Below are 13,767 nucleotides of genomic sequence, written 5' to 3' on the forward strand. Positions count from 1 at the left end.
ACCACGCTTTTACTCAATTTCTGTGTGGTTTACTTTTGGCTCTGGCACTATAGATTTCCAACACCTGACTTAAAAATAAAAACATTTCATTGATAGTGTTAAAGAGGCATTATGTTCACATCTAAATGCTTTTTTAACAAAGGCAAATGTGGTTGTAGAGCAGTGGAATGTTTTGAAAGGTAGCTTCAGTAAGGAAATATTAATTATATTAAAAAAAAAATGTGGGAAACTGACAGAAGGATGTTTACAGATATTCAGCAAATTTGACAAGGTACCATTAATTAGGGAGCTTACACAAACTGAGCAGAGGGAATTTGAAAAGGCTGATAAGTGAATGATTCTCTGGAAGGATTATGTGAATTTGCAAGGGTGGCCATGGCATTGACTTACTTTGAAAATACTTCAAAGTCACACAAATACCTGGCTCAAAGGTGAAGACAACAGAAGGTAACAGGGATTTAAAAAGTAAGGGGTCCATAGTCAGATAATATAGTAAGTAAAGAAAGTCCATGCTCCTGCAGGAAAGGAACAGACTCTGTCTTGAAAGAAAGATCCCACTAGCCTAGTTTCGTAACATGCCTGTCTCAGTCCTAAATCATGATTATATTAGTGGGTATTCCAGTAGCCAGAATAATTGATTTTCCTAGGGCTGATATGTTTACATTAATGTGGGATTATTAAAGGAAGGCAAACGTTTGCAATAAATATTAGAGCTATAATGATTATGGAGGATGCAGTAAATTATTTAATGATAAATCTTGATGCAGAACAGGCTTTTAACATAGTTAGTCTGACATTTTAAGGAAGCTTATAAAGAAATTTAATTTTTGAGAAGGTTTGTATAAAATAATTTCTGTTATATACACACACATGGGTCTACTTCAACCCATCAACAACTCACTTTAACGAATTACAAATAAACCTCCCCGTGTGGGGGGGCTATGTGCCCCCCCATACCCCCGCTACTTATATACTAACTCCGAGTTTGCACTACAGTGGGAAAAGGGGATATTCCCTTATCCTTGCTGTACCGCGATCTATAACAACAAGTGATATGAGCATTAAAGTTTCCCCTCACATACACCACATAACAATCAATGCACCTGCACCATCACAGGATCCCAAAACCGGTGAATGCTCTTCGGTGATATGTTTTTCGTGAGAGTGCATTTTCATGTAAAAGCACTTTTGCTGAACTGGTCTCATTCATTTGGCATTCAGTGAAGTGAGTTTTCAATGGGTCAATGTAGACCCATATATATATATATATATATATATATATATATATATATGTATGATTATACTTAACTACATCACCATTTCACTTAATTAACAAGGACAAACAGTGGTTCATTTAATCTAAAACTCATATGATCAACACTATGTTTGCTTGACACTCATGTCATTGACAATTTCATTCTCACTAAATATACCTTCAAAAGCTTTTTTGCAGGGTGGAAGTTCCCCCAAACTCACAATGTGTGGGGGGTGGCTTTTTCCACCACACCCTCTAACATAAATATACTAACTCCATAGTTACGAACACTCCTTACACAGTGAATCACTGCTGGCACACACATACTTAAACTCATAGACATGGTGGAAGAACATAACAGAAGAAATTATCATGATAAAACTACTAGTCAATGCTAATTTGCATTGTAATTCCAATCCTCCAAAACCAGACCAACAGTCATTTTCTATACCATTTAACATTTTTCAATGTAATGAATGTTGATCAAATGTAGTGTCAACCAAATGAGTTTTCTAATAACCTTATTTCTTTCATGATAAAGTGAACTGACACTAGAATGTAATACACACACACACACACATATATATATATATATATATATATATATATATATATATATATATATATATATATATACATTTGTTTTGCTATTTCTGTTATTGGAAATAAAATTAATTTTACTACAACAATATGAGAATAATAAAGTCAAATTGTGGAAGGAAGGACTTGGTCTGCATTGTTATACAACAGTGACGATGTGCAGAAAATGAGTGAAAAAGAAAAACAGTTCACATTAACAACTGGACAGATCAAGACTGAAAGGATGAGAAAGAATTATCCAAGGAGACTTGCAATAAACAAGATGGTAAAGCAGATGTGCGTTTTTAGAAGATTTTGGATTTACAAAAAGTGTTTGATAGAAAACTGCTTATGGAGATACAAGTGTAGTTGGTGATTCTAGTTAGATGCTTGTTTTGGAGTTAAAATGTTATAAAAAAATGAAATATGAAGGAGGATTGTAAATGAAATGGATCTAGTTCCACATGAGGTTGAATGTGGCTTTATTGAAAGTGTTAAAAGGAGGAAATAAGATAATATGGTTATGTAGCAGTTATGTATCATTGAACAATAAGAGAAGGCAAGATATATATATATATTTTTAAGATACAATACTGTACTTATAAAAACATGACTGAAGTGGGCTTAAATCTATAGTGAGGGGATTTTAATTGTGGCATTCAGGAGAAGGGTAGTGTAAGACAGAAAGTAAAGAAGGGAAGAAGAGTGCATGAAGAATGATACTGCAGCAGGTGCTGGCAGCAGGAAACAATTAAAAAATGTAGTAACATACAGAAGCGGTAATATGCCGAGTGTAATAAATCGTGCGTTTGGCAATGAGAAAATGAGTACATGATCATTAAGTGCTTGAAATAGGTGGCAAGAACTTTCAACTGTGTGTGCTTAAAAGCGTATATGACTAGGCTTCCAGTGGTATCTATGATCAGTTGTCGAATATTGTTCCTACATTCCAGTGAGAAGCAGAGGATTGACAACAGATGTTTGGATCATTAGGCCTTTAAAGCATAGTCTGATGTAGGGAAGGAAAGTAAGGTAGGGCATATATATACATTTAAGTAAAACTGAAAGATATTTGTTGAAGATTTTATTTTCATTAATGGAGAAATATTTTGACTGGCTGTTCAACAGCACTTGAATTCATTGTTAAGCACCATTGGAACACAAAGTGAAAAAGGATATAAAGTAATGTTCAGAGAAGAACATATTACAATTAAAGAAATATTTAAAATGACAGAAGGAATGTAGAAGTTGATAGAAGAACCAGAAAAGGTGATACAAGAAAGTTTACAATGAGTATTTTTAAGTAGGGCAAGCTTTGTTAAAATAAGATTAAAAACAAAGATATGCAACTTAATAAAAATAAGTAGGTGTGGCCCATTTGTTATTAGAAAAAATGAAAACTAATTGGAGGAATTCAGAACAAAATGGGACAATGTGATGACAGATTGCATGGATATGATCAATGTGACAAGAAACATGTGTGGGGACATTAGAATTAGGGAGGGGTATAGGGTGGACGTAAGAAGGGTAATAGCAGAGTTTATGGCTAAAATATGAAAAATGCAGCATTAAGCAGCTTTGAGGAAAGAAAGCAAAGAGAGGCTCAAGCAAGAGATGGATTAGATTTTAAATTTTGCATAAAATTGGATAACTGGAAGCTGGAAACAAAACAATAGAATATTAAAAACAATAATCAACTGAAATAATGATGGCTATCCAAAAAGAAACATAAGGTGACCACACTGCAATAAATGTCATAACCAAGATATTATGTTGTAGCCTAAAAGGGGTTAGGTATGCATAAGTCCACAAGTAATTTAGCCATACTGAGGATAGTGTTACATAATGGAGCCTCACAGTCACAAAATGGCAACCACTTTACAGCTGGAGAGTGAACAGTGCTAAGTATGGTCACATGACCCAAGGACATTGCCATGCAGATCATGTCCCTAATACCATATACATTCCCAAGTGCATTGATGCATAGCTGCAATAAAGGCACAACTAACAGCCCATACAAGAGCCACATAGCAAAGTGGCAACTGTTTTATGATATAGATCAGGAGGAAAATGGGTGATAGGACAGTCAACTAGACAAATAGCAGGCAGAGCAGAACACACAAGGACAATGGGAAGGGAAGATTAGAATGGGGTAGACTATATATATTTGTGGGCAGTGACTTATTTATTTTTATAAGAAGGGTACAATAGAAAGGTAGCATTATGGCAGGACTGAGGATAAACATGCAAACCTAAAATGCTGATAAGAATTGATAGGGGAAGTAGTGACACAAAAGGTGGGTGATAATGGAGAGACAGACTAGTAAGGAGGGGACAACAGAGGATGGGGAGGAATGGACTGTGAAGATAGGTAAAGGCTGCCAACCTAGCCAGATAGAATTTTGTAGATAATTCTGTAATTTGTAAATATTAATATAAGCCACAGGCTTGTTCTCTTAAATGTGAAAAAATGGTGTTAAGTGTGGAACTGCAAAAATGTAACAACAGTGCACTCTGCTGTAACAAAGCTAATAAGTCAATTCTTTGATGTTAGGGCTTGAACCCGATATGTCTGGATGAAGGAATTCTGGATATTTTCTTGAGATCAGAGTTAATTGCTAGAATTTGCATGTATAAATTCCTTTATTGTTCTGGCTTCCTGACCAGCTGCAAGATCAAAGGCTATTAACCTCTGATAATCTGTTAGCCTGGGAACCAGAAAGAAATTATGTAATCTGAAATGAATCATGGGTACTGTGTTATCAATTTAAGGACAGAAAGAATGAGAGCATTAGACCATTTGTCTTGAGAACATCCAATATCACCAGCACTGCCTGTGTCTAGATTTTAGAACTGTGTTTTCTCTTAGAAACAGATAGGAATTAGGAAGATTAAACTAAGTGTTTTTTGTGATGTCAGAACTTTCTACAGTATTATTTTAAGTATTTCTCTGTGATCTCTGAACTCTTGACTAGCACTGTGTAGTAAGAAGTATTGTCTTGTATTTTTATAATTTATTATTAAATAGTTTGAAACCTTTCAACTGTGGCTTCTTTATGTAGAGATAATTTAAGCTCTAAGAGTACATTGCATGTATATAGTGATAATGTACCAAGTCACTCTAAATAAGTCTTGACTGTTTGGTTGCACTTACCATTTGGATAATAATATTGCACAGTATAATTGAATACCCTTTCATAAGTGCCTTTTGAGTAGCTGATAAATATTATCTAGGTAGTGGCAGTGATTTCTACCATATAGTCTGGGTAAAAGGGGCACAGCTGGAGAACCTGTGCCAGCCTTCCCTAGGAGTGTCTGTGTGGTTGTATAAACTCATCTCAAAGTGTGTGTGTGTCAGCTACTTAGGCAGGGACACAAAGCACTGGTTGGACAGAGGGGGTGCTGGAGGTTTTAGCTTGCCCACTAGGCTGAGATCTGGACCCTATAGCTGTGCCAGTGAGGAGTCTTATTGTGGACCTGGCGGGAAAGGGAGAAACCAACTCCAGAATGACTTTGATCTCTGTGTGCTCTTAAGGGAAGTTGTACTTTATTGTGTGTATATTTATTATCCTTTCCCTATATGAACACCCCTCACTGGTGTTAGTGGTGAGGATTGAGGCTCATTGAGGGTGGCCTAATGGTTAAGGTGTTTGCCTTACAAACACGAGGTGCAGGGTTTGAGTCTCACAAGGGATAATTGGCTAAGCTTCAAATGGCTCGAAAGGGCAGTTAGCTTAGTACTAACCTATGAACATGCATATGCACATAAATGCATATTTTTAAAGGCAAGCATGGCTTAGTGGTAGGTCATACAGACTAATGTTACCAAGGTCCTGGGTTCGAGACTGACAGTGGATTCAAACTAAAGGGGTGGCGAAAGCCAAATAACTATGGGCTAGGCTTATAAATGCCCTTGGGCAGATAGCCTAGTACGAACCTATGAACCTATGAACCTATGATTGCTTGGCCAGTGCACGGGTGTCACATATTAATTGTTTGTCAGTGGTGGGATATTCACACCACATATTAATTGGTTGACAAAAACTAATTGGCTTGTAGTGGTGTGGATAGAGAGAATTCCAGCAACTTGTGTACAGTGATCACTGAAGGTGTTTTGTACAAAAAATCAGTCATGCAGTGAATACTTAGAGTTCAGATCACAATTGTTTTATTTCATTTGTTAGCTTAGTTAGTCAGGGAGAGCAGGCAGCATGTCAGCAGAGGAGTATGGAAAGCTGACAAGGAGACAGCTGGCTGAGATGTGCCAGGCTAGGGGACTGGTGCATGGAAACCTGACTAAGGTAGACATGACTGCAGGTTTGGTCACAGCTGCATCAGAAAACAGCAACAAGGAGGAGGATCAGACTGGCAGTGAAGATGTACCACACTCAGAGAATGGACAGCTCAACCTTTCTGCAGAGGACTTAAAAATCCAGCTGGAACTAAAGAGACTTGAGATGGAGGCCAGGTGTGTGGAAATAGAAGCAGCTGAGAGACTGAGGTGTCTAGAGAGTGAGGACAGTGAGAAACTGCGATGTTTGCAGGCTGAGGAGAATGAGAAACTGCTACACCTGGAAGCTGAGGAAAAGGAGAGGCAGAGGCAGCATGAGAAGGAGATGCTGACTCTTCGCCAGAGTCATGGAGGTAATGGAGAAGGGAGTAGCTGGACCCCAAAAGCACAAAAGGTCAGTACATTTCTTCTGCAGTTTAAAGAGTGGGATAATTTTGATATTTTCATTCATATGTTTGAGAGGGTATGTAAACAGTATGATGTTGACCAAAGGCTCTAGGTATGGTTCCTGACCCCCCTTACTCCATGGTAAAGCTGTAACTGTGTTGTCTAAACCTGCTGACCACGAATGTTTTGATTATACTGTTGTCAAGAAATGTCTGTTAGAATGTTTTAAGCTACACCTGAAACTTATAGGAAAAATTTTCATGAGCATAGACGTAAGGCAGATGAAAGTGTGTGTAAATATTTTGCTGAAGTGAGCACTTATTTTCATAGGTGGGTGAGTGGATGTTAGGTCACCACTTTTGAGGGGCTGGCAGACCTTTTGGTGAGGGAACAAACCCTTAGCTCTTTGCCTGAGGACATGAGGATCTGGTTAGATGATAGACAATGTGCTACTTCAGATGAGTTGGGGAAGAAGGGAGACCTATACCTAGCAAGCCGGGCATCCCTGCACAGGAAAGTGACCCCAGTACTGCTCTTGGGTCTATAGGAACCCATGGTGGGCAGCACAGACTGCCCGAACAGAATCTGCCAGTAGCAGGGGAAGCCACTAGTCCAGGTACATGTCCAGGACCTAGGGTAAAATGTTTTGAATGCAACCAGTGGGGCCATGTGGCATACAGATGTCCATGAGGCAAGGTGGGGAACAAAAGGTGAGAGAGCCAGTAAGTGGGAAAGACAAAATTCCAATAGTAGGTTGTCTTGAGACAACAAGGGTACCAAACTACCATCCTGCAAATGTCCTGATAGGGAAGGATTTGGATGAGGCAGTTCCATGTGCTTATGCAGTTACACATAGTCAGGCTAGGAGACAAGCATGGGGGTCTGGTAGCCTGGAGGAGACCCAGACAGACCGCATACTTGCAGCCAGGACTGGTGAGGTGGTTACTTCAGGGTGGAAGCTACAGCTGCTTATGGGAACTGATGTTCCCTTGGACATAGGGACTGCAAAGGTAGAGGTGAGTAGTACTACCCAGGCTGACAGTAAGGCACCACTATCAGAGGATGTCAGACTTCCTGTGGAAGGGAGCTGGGAAGGGTTACAAAGACAGAGTTGAGGCAGGCTCAGCTCTCAGGGCCTACATTGCAAGGCCTGAGGCAGGTAGCTAGTGAGGCACCTGATTCTCAAGGGAAGGGGAAATCTGTATACTGGGACAAAGGGTTACTGTATAGAGAGTGGACCCCTGAGAGAAGGCTAGAAGGTGAGAGAGTACAGCAGTTGGTAGTGCCTAGAGCCTACCATCTTGCACTTCTAGCCATAGCCCATGATATTCCCTTTGCAGGTCATATAGGCATAAAATGTACAAAGAGATGTATTATGCAGAACTTCTATTGGCCTAGAATTTCCAGAGATGGAACAGGGTACTGCAGGACATGTGAGCAGTGACAAAAGGTAGGCAAGGCAGGAGACAAGGTGAGAGCTCATTTGATGCCTTTGCCAGCGATTGAGTAGCCATTTCAGAGGGTAGCTATGGATATTGTGGGGCCTCTGAGTACCTCAAGTTTCACAGGGAAAGGTATATCCTAGTGGCAATGGATTATGCTACACGATACCCTGAGGCAGTGGCTCTGTCCTCCATTGAGGCAGAAAAGGTGGCAAATGCTTTGTTAGAGATTTTCAGCAGGGTAGGTTACCCAAAATAAATACTGACTGACAGAGGTGCTAATTTCATGTCAGACCTGCTGGCTTGTGCCAGCCTTCCCCAGGAGTATCTGTGTGGTTGTATAAACTCTTATCTCAAATTGTGTGTGTGTCAGCTACTTGGGCAGAACATGAAGCACTGGTTTGACAGAGAGAGTGCTGGAGGTTTTAGCTTGCCCACTAGGCTGAGATCTGGATCCTATAGCTGTGCCAGTGGAGAGTCTTATTGGGGACCTAGAGAGAAAGGGAGTTAGTGGTGAGGACTGAGGCTCCTTGATTGCTGGGCCAGTGCATGAGCATCACATGGACAATAAAGATGGGATGAGGAGTGACACACAAGAAAGGGGAACACCATGATAAGTATAGACTGGAGGAGATGATGGCTTGCCATGCAAGCCTAAAGTGTAATCTGTCAGGAGTGAGTCACCTCTGTGTCTGACATCTTGGGTATGGTCAGGCTCTGATGGCCTGATAGTCAGGGCTGGCCAGCTATACAACTCTACCACCTACATGCATGGTGGCCAACACCTCATCTCTTCCTGATTCACAACAAAAAGGCAGTATAAATAAATGCTAAGAAGAGCAAAACATTCATACACAATGGACAGTGAAATGTGATACAGTTTATTAAAACAGGACCTGGCGGGAGAAACAACAGTCAGCAAAGCTATGCAAAACTTTGGCAATGAAATACACTTAAGCAACAGATGGCAGTACAGAGGACACCAGGTTGATATAACTGGAACAATGTTGGACAGTATACAGGTATAACTGGTACAGGTTGGGAGAGTAGCACAGTAAATGGAGGAGACACCGATATATAAAACTAAAGAACAAGTAAGCTATCATAAACCCATTAAAATGCAAAACAAATGGTGTAAACAGGTTACCTACTGTTGTATTGTAACACCAGATGAAATATAACTGAAATTGTATGACAGTAGAGCAGTACATGGTTAAAACAAGTGTCCAAAGCCAATAAATGGTTGCAAAAAGAAAAATGCACAGTACTGTGATAAACAGGTTAAACACAGTCATACAGTGATATCAGCAATTCAGAACTCTTCCCTTGCTGCCTGGAATGTCTGGCCTGTCTCCTCTGTTAGATGATCCTGTTCTCTGCAATATTTATTCTGCTGAAATATAGAATAAAAATGAATGAGCACAGCATACCTATGACAACTGGAGACGTGTACAGCTGTACTTTGTAGGCTTATTGTCAGTGACTCAACAAAAGCAGATTTCTTACTGTAACATGGAGTCTCTCCCCCCCCCCTCTCTCCCTCTCTCTCCCCCTCTCTCCCTCTCTCTCTCACTCCCCTTTCCCTCCCAAACCTATTCTCCCCATTGGCAGAGAAAGTCTGGGTGGTTCCTCTGTAGAGCACTATATTTATGTGGGCATTGCTTGCCAAAGCAGTTGATGCCAGTGGTCCCTTTCAATAACCTGACAAGCATTTACCTAGCATCCACATTGTTTAGAGGACTTTCATAATCCCCTACTACGTATTGTCTATGCTGCATGTGTGGCAGGTATAAAATGTTTTTGCACTCCTTTTTGTATCATGTAAGAGCCCTGTCAAAGCCAGATCCTGCTGAGGCCATGTGCACTCTCCATGTAAAGTCAATGGAGCAAAAATTAAAGCTGGGGCACATGACCTCACATCATAAAGAACAAATGATGTGCATTAATGGGCATCACAGTAGTGTGATGCTCATGTAGGATTATAGCATGATGCTCATGGAAGGTAGTGTAGGGAACAGTGACAGCAGCACTATAGGCATGCACATTATGTGAGAATGTCATACTTGGGCACGACCATGACAGGCAACTGGGTAGCATGATGACTATGGTCATTAGTGCACTAGAGTTCTTTAGTAGTGTGGCTAAGCTCCATAGGAACGTATGTGACCTTACTGCCCATGCATGAGTTAGATTAGGCCTCATTGCATGGAATAGGGATGATAATACATTGTGATATTGGCATGTTTCAGAAACAGTTGCACTTAATTACCTCATTAACATAATAACCACCCAACAAACATGGATATCAGAGTCTACTGCCATATATATGGAAACTGGCAACAGACAAAATCAGTCACTGCTCAAGGGGGCATGGTTGCCAGAGACACATCATACAGTGGTGAGGTAACACTGCACTAGCCATTGCAGGGGTCTTCCAGGCTGATAAGGGGAGAAATTAGCTGACAGGACACACTGAACAGTAAGGACAGTTTGCAGTCTTGTGGGGGGTTGCCTTCAGCCAGACCACAGGAAACACATTGGCTCAGTCACATTCCTACTGTATCACTCACTATACTGTGCTGTATATCTAAACAGACATCAGGACAGGCTACTAGGGATTCTGGGCCTCCATAAACTTGTGCACATACTGTACTACTGGCACAGGCACAAGGGGCATCACACAAGGCACACAGCTAAAGAGATTGTGGAAGTTAAAGAGGAACCTCCATCATCACCTGTGTTTAGTCTGGCAGTTGGCTTAGAAGAATAAGGAGCTGTTAATAAGCTGTTTTCTGTAGCCAAGGTTTGATTCCCTCAGACTCCATTGCCTAACTGTGTGATTCTGAGCAAGTCACTTAACCAGACACTGCTCCTGGGATGAGTCTGAAAAAGGTCCATGTAGATCAGTGCTCTACCCTGGAAAACAAATGCAAATAAATAAACGATGCAGGTCATCCTGCCTATGTCACCCTAACTTGTGATCCAGTCAGCACCATTGTAGCTAACATCAGAGGGCCGCACCACCTTTGAGGTGTGAACACGTCACCAGAGAGAGGCAGGTAGGTGACATGTAAATTTTCAAGTTCATCCCCTGTAGGATGCTGAATGGTCCCCATATGAACGATGGTTAATGCTGCACAAACCTTCATATTCTTGCATTCCTCTTGTTCCCATGTGAGAATGGCACATATCTATTAGCTCCTGTATGATTGTTTTATCCATAAGGGAATGGCCAACTATGTCCCAGTATTAGAGGTGATGGTGTGTTAGCTAATTGATATGCTTTTTGGTGATATGGAGGGTGGCAGCGCACAACATCATGGACACTGGCTGCAAGATGGCCACTAATACATGTTCACTGTCTATAACAGACACTACCCCAAACATGTAACCAAAACTAATACACCTATTCACCAAAAAAGGATGTTTTTCAGATAAGATGATCACCACAGTTTAACATGGAGTTTGTGTACATTTCTGCATCACACAACCATGTTTGATTTCATCTTTTGCATACATGATGCTTCACATTAACATAATGGTGCTTGCTTGCATGTCATTACACTGTCATTTGCATGAGTTGCATACCATTCTTATTTTTCCACTAGTGATGTGTGCTACATATATCTATGAATTGCCCCTGTTCCTTTGCAATGGCACTTTTTGCACTATTTCACTTATGTAGTACATTGATTCTGAATAACCTCCCACCCCCACCCCAAAAATACACACACAGTGTTTAATGAATATCATTAATATTAAAGTGTTATGGAAGAAGGGGACAGAGAAATTCAGTTTATGAAATGTCTTACAATTTATTAAAGCTTGTCAGCTATGGAAAGGAATTTATATGAATTTTAGGAGTATGCAAACTGTAAACAAGAGAAGGGAGGTGAAAGTATAATAAGATGTGAGTAAGGCACATGATGCTATTCATTATATGTATAATTGTTGCAGGAATATGATTAACTCAACATACCTCTCAACTCTCCAGATTTTTGCTTCACATTTTTTGTCCTTTCCTTATAAAATTTGTGATTTTTGGCAAATCACTGATGATTGAAGTCACTAAATAATGGCATACATTTAAGGTTTAGACTTTATATCCTTTATAAAATGAATGCTAACACAAATCCTGTTATTATAGAAACTTTCTAAGTTTATAAGAGCAATATTTAAAATCTGTCCCTATTTTGGGCCCTTGTCCCTCCATTTTAGTTTTCTTGTCCACATTTCTTGCACTAAGAGGTTGAGAGGTATGGCTCTTAATTGTTTTGATTCTTTCAGGTTGTCCATTTTTAAAATAATAAATGATCACTTTCTTACCCCATTCCACACAGTGGTTCTCATCTACTGAAAATTAAAGGAAGTGACTGTGTGTTTTTAATAGCAGATCAGATGCATGATGCATATGACCAAACAGGCATTCAGTGTATCACAGAGAGGCTCTGTGTTCTTTCATACTTAGCACACTCACTCAGCCTGATCTTCATCTGTTTTCTGCTAATTTGGTCCCAAGTTTTATACAAGGACTAATGCCTGAGAAACATTAAATCTTTGTTGGTGTTTTGTTGCATTTAGTAACTGAGCCACTTGCCTGAGACAAAACTATTTCTTCATAACACCTATTTGTTTGTCAGGTAGGCCCATTTGACACACAATCCCTTTTCAAGAGCAACTCAGGAGCTGACTTACTCAAGGTCACACACTAGGCAAATGAGGGCTAAGGGAATCAAACCCTCTACCACAGGAGCTATAACTCACAGCTTTAACCCTCTGCACCAACCTCTATTAAGCAATTAATAAAACAGAAACCAGAATAAAAAAAATAATAAAAATGCCGAAAGGCAGCCAATAATGTAAAAAAGTCAAGTGCAACTGCCACGGAATATAGATACATTTATTTAAAACAAAACAATCATAAGTGTTTTCATCCCGCTGAAGGAGACTTCTTCAGAACAAAATACATTACCAAACGACCATCTTTATATATACACTTTAAGTAATTAGTTAATTAAATAATTAATACATTAAGTATCAATGCAATTAAAGGCACAAAGTCATTGAAAAATAAAATCATCAGCCACAGTAGAGAAATAGATAATATAAAAGCAATATAAGAACAATTTATATTCTACATTTAATGATATAGAAATAGTTTATAATCGATTAGCTCTATCTTTTAATAGTGGTTTAGTGGATAGGGCATCATTTAATCTGGGGGGGGGGTGTTGGCAGCTAATCTTAGCTGCCACTGCAGTTCTTTCTTGTACAATACATTTTTCCAGTCACCACCCCTGGGAGTCACTGTCATCACATCAAGAATCCCAAATTTAAATTGTGAAAGACCAGTACATACAATGGAGTGTTTATATAATGCATTGTTATCCTTTTTATTCTTGATGTGGTTACAGTGACTCCCAGGGGTGGTGACTGGAAAAATTTATTGTACAAGAAAGAACTGCAGTGGCAGCTAAGATTAGCTGCCAACACCCCACCTGGATTAAATGATGCCCTATCCACTATTTCTATACCATTAAATGCAGAATATAAATTGTTCTTATATTGCTTTTATATTGTCTATTTTTCTACTGTGGCTGGTGATTTTATTTTTCAATGACTTTGTGCCTTTAATTGCATTGATACTTAATGTATTAATTATTTAATTAACTAATTACTGAAGGTGTATATATAAAGATGGTCGTTTGGTAATGTATTTTGTTCTGAAGAAGTCTCCTTCAGCGAGATGAAAGGTTTATGATTGTTTTGGGTTAAATAAATGTATCTATAGTCCATGGCAGTCACACTTGGCT

General features: G+C 39.5%; 1 protein-coding gene across 1 annotated transcript in view; it reads left to right on the forward strand.

Moving 5' to 3' along the window:
* Positions 1–13,767, forward strand: part of LOC122799285 (ras-like protein family member 10B) — a 303,825-nt gene that overhangs the window by 124,922 nt on the left and 165,136 nt on the right. The gene's annotated exons all lie outside the window — the stretch shown is intronic.

Source organism: Protopterus annectens, chromosome 4.part0, assembly GCF_019279795.1.
Source record: "Protopterus annectens isolate FY-2018-M chromosome 4.part0, PAN1.0, whole genome shotgun sequence".
In the NCBI taxonomy this organism is placed as follows: domain Eukaryota; kingdom Metazoa; phylum Chordata; order Ceratodontiformes; family Protopteridae; genus Protopterus; species Protopterus annectens.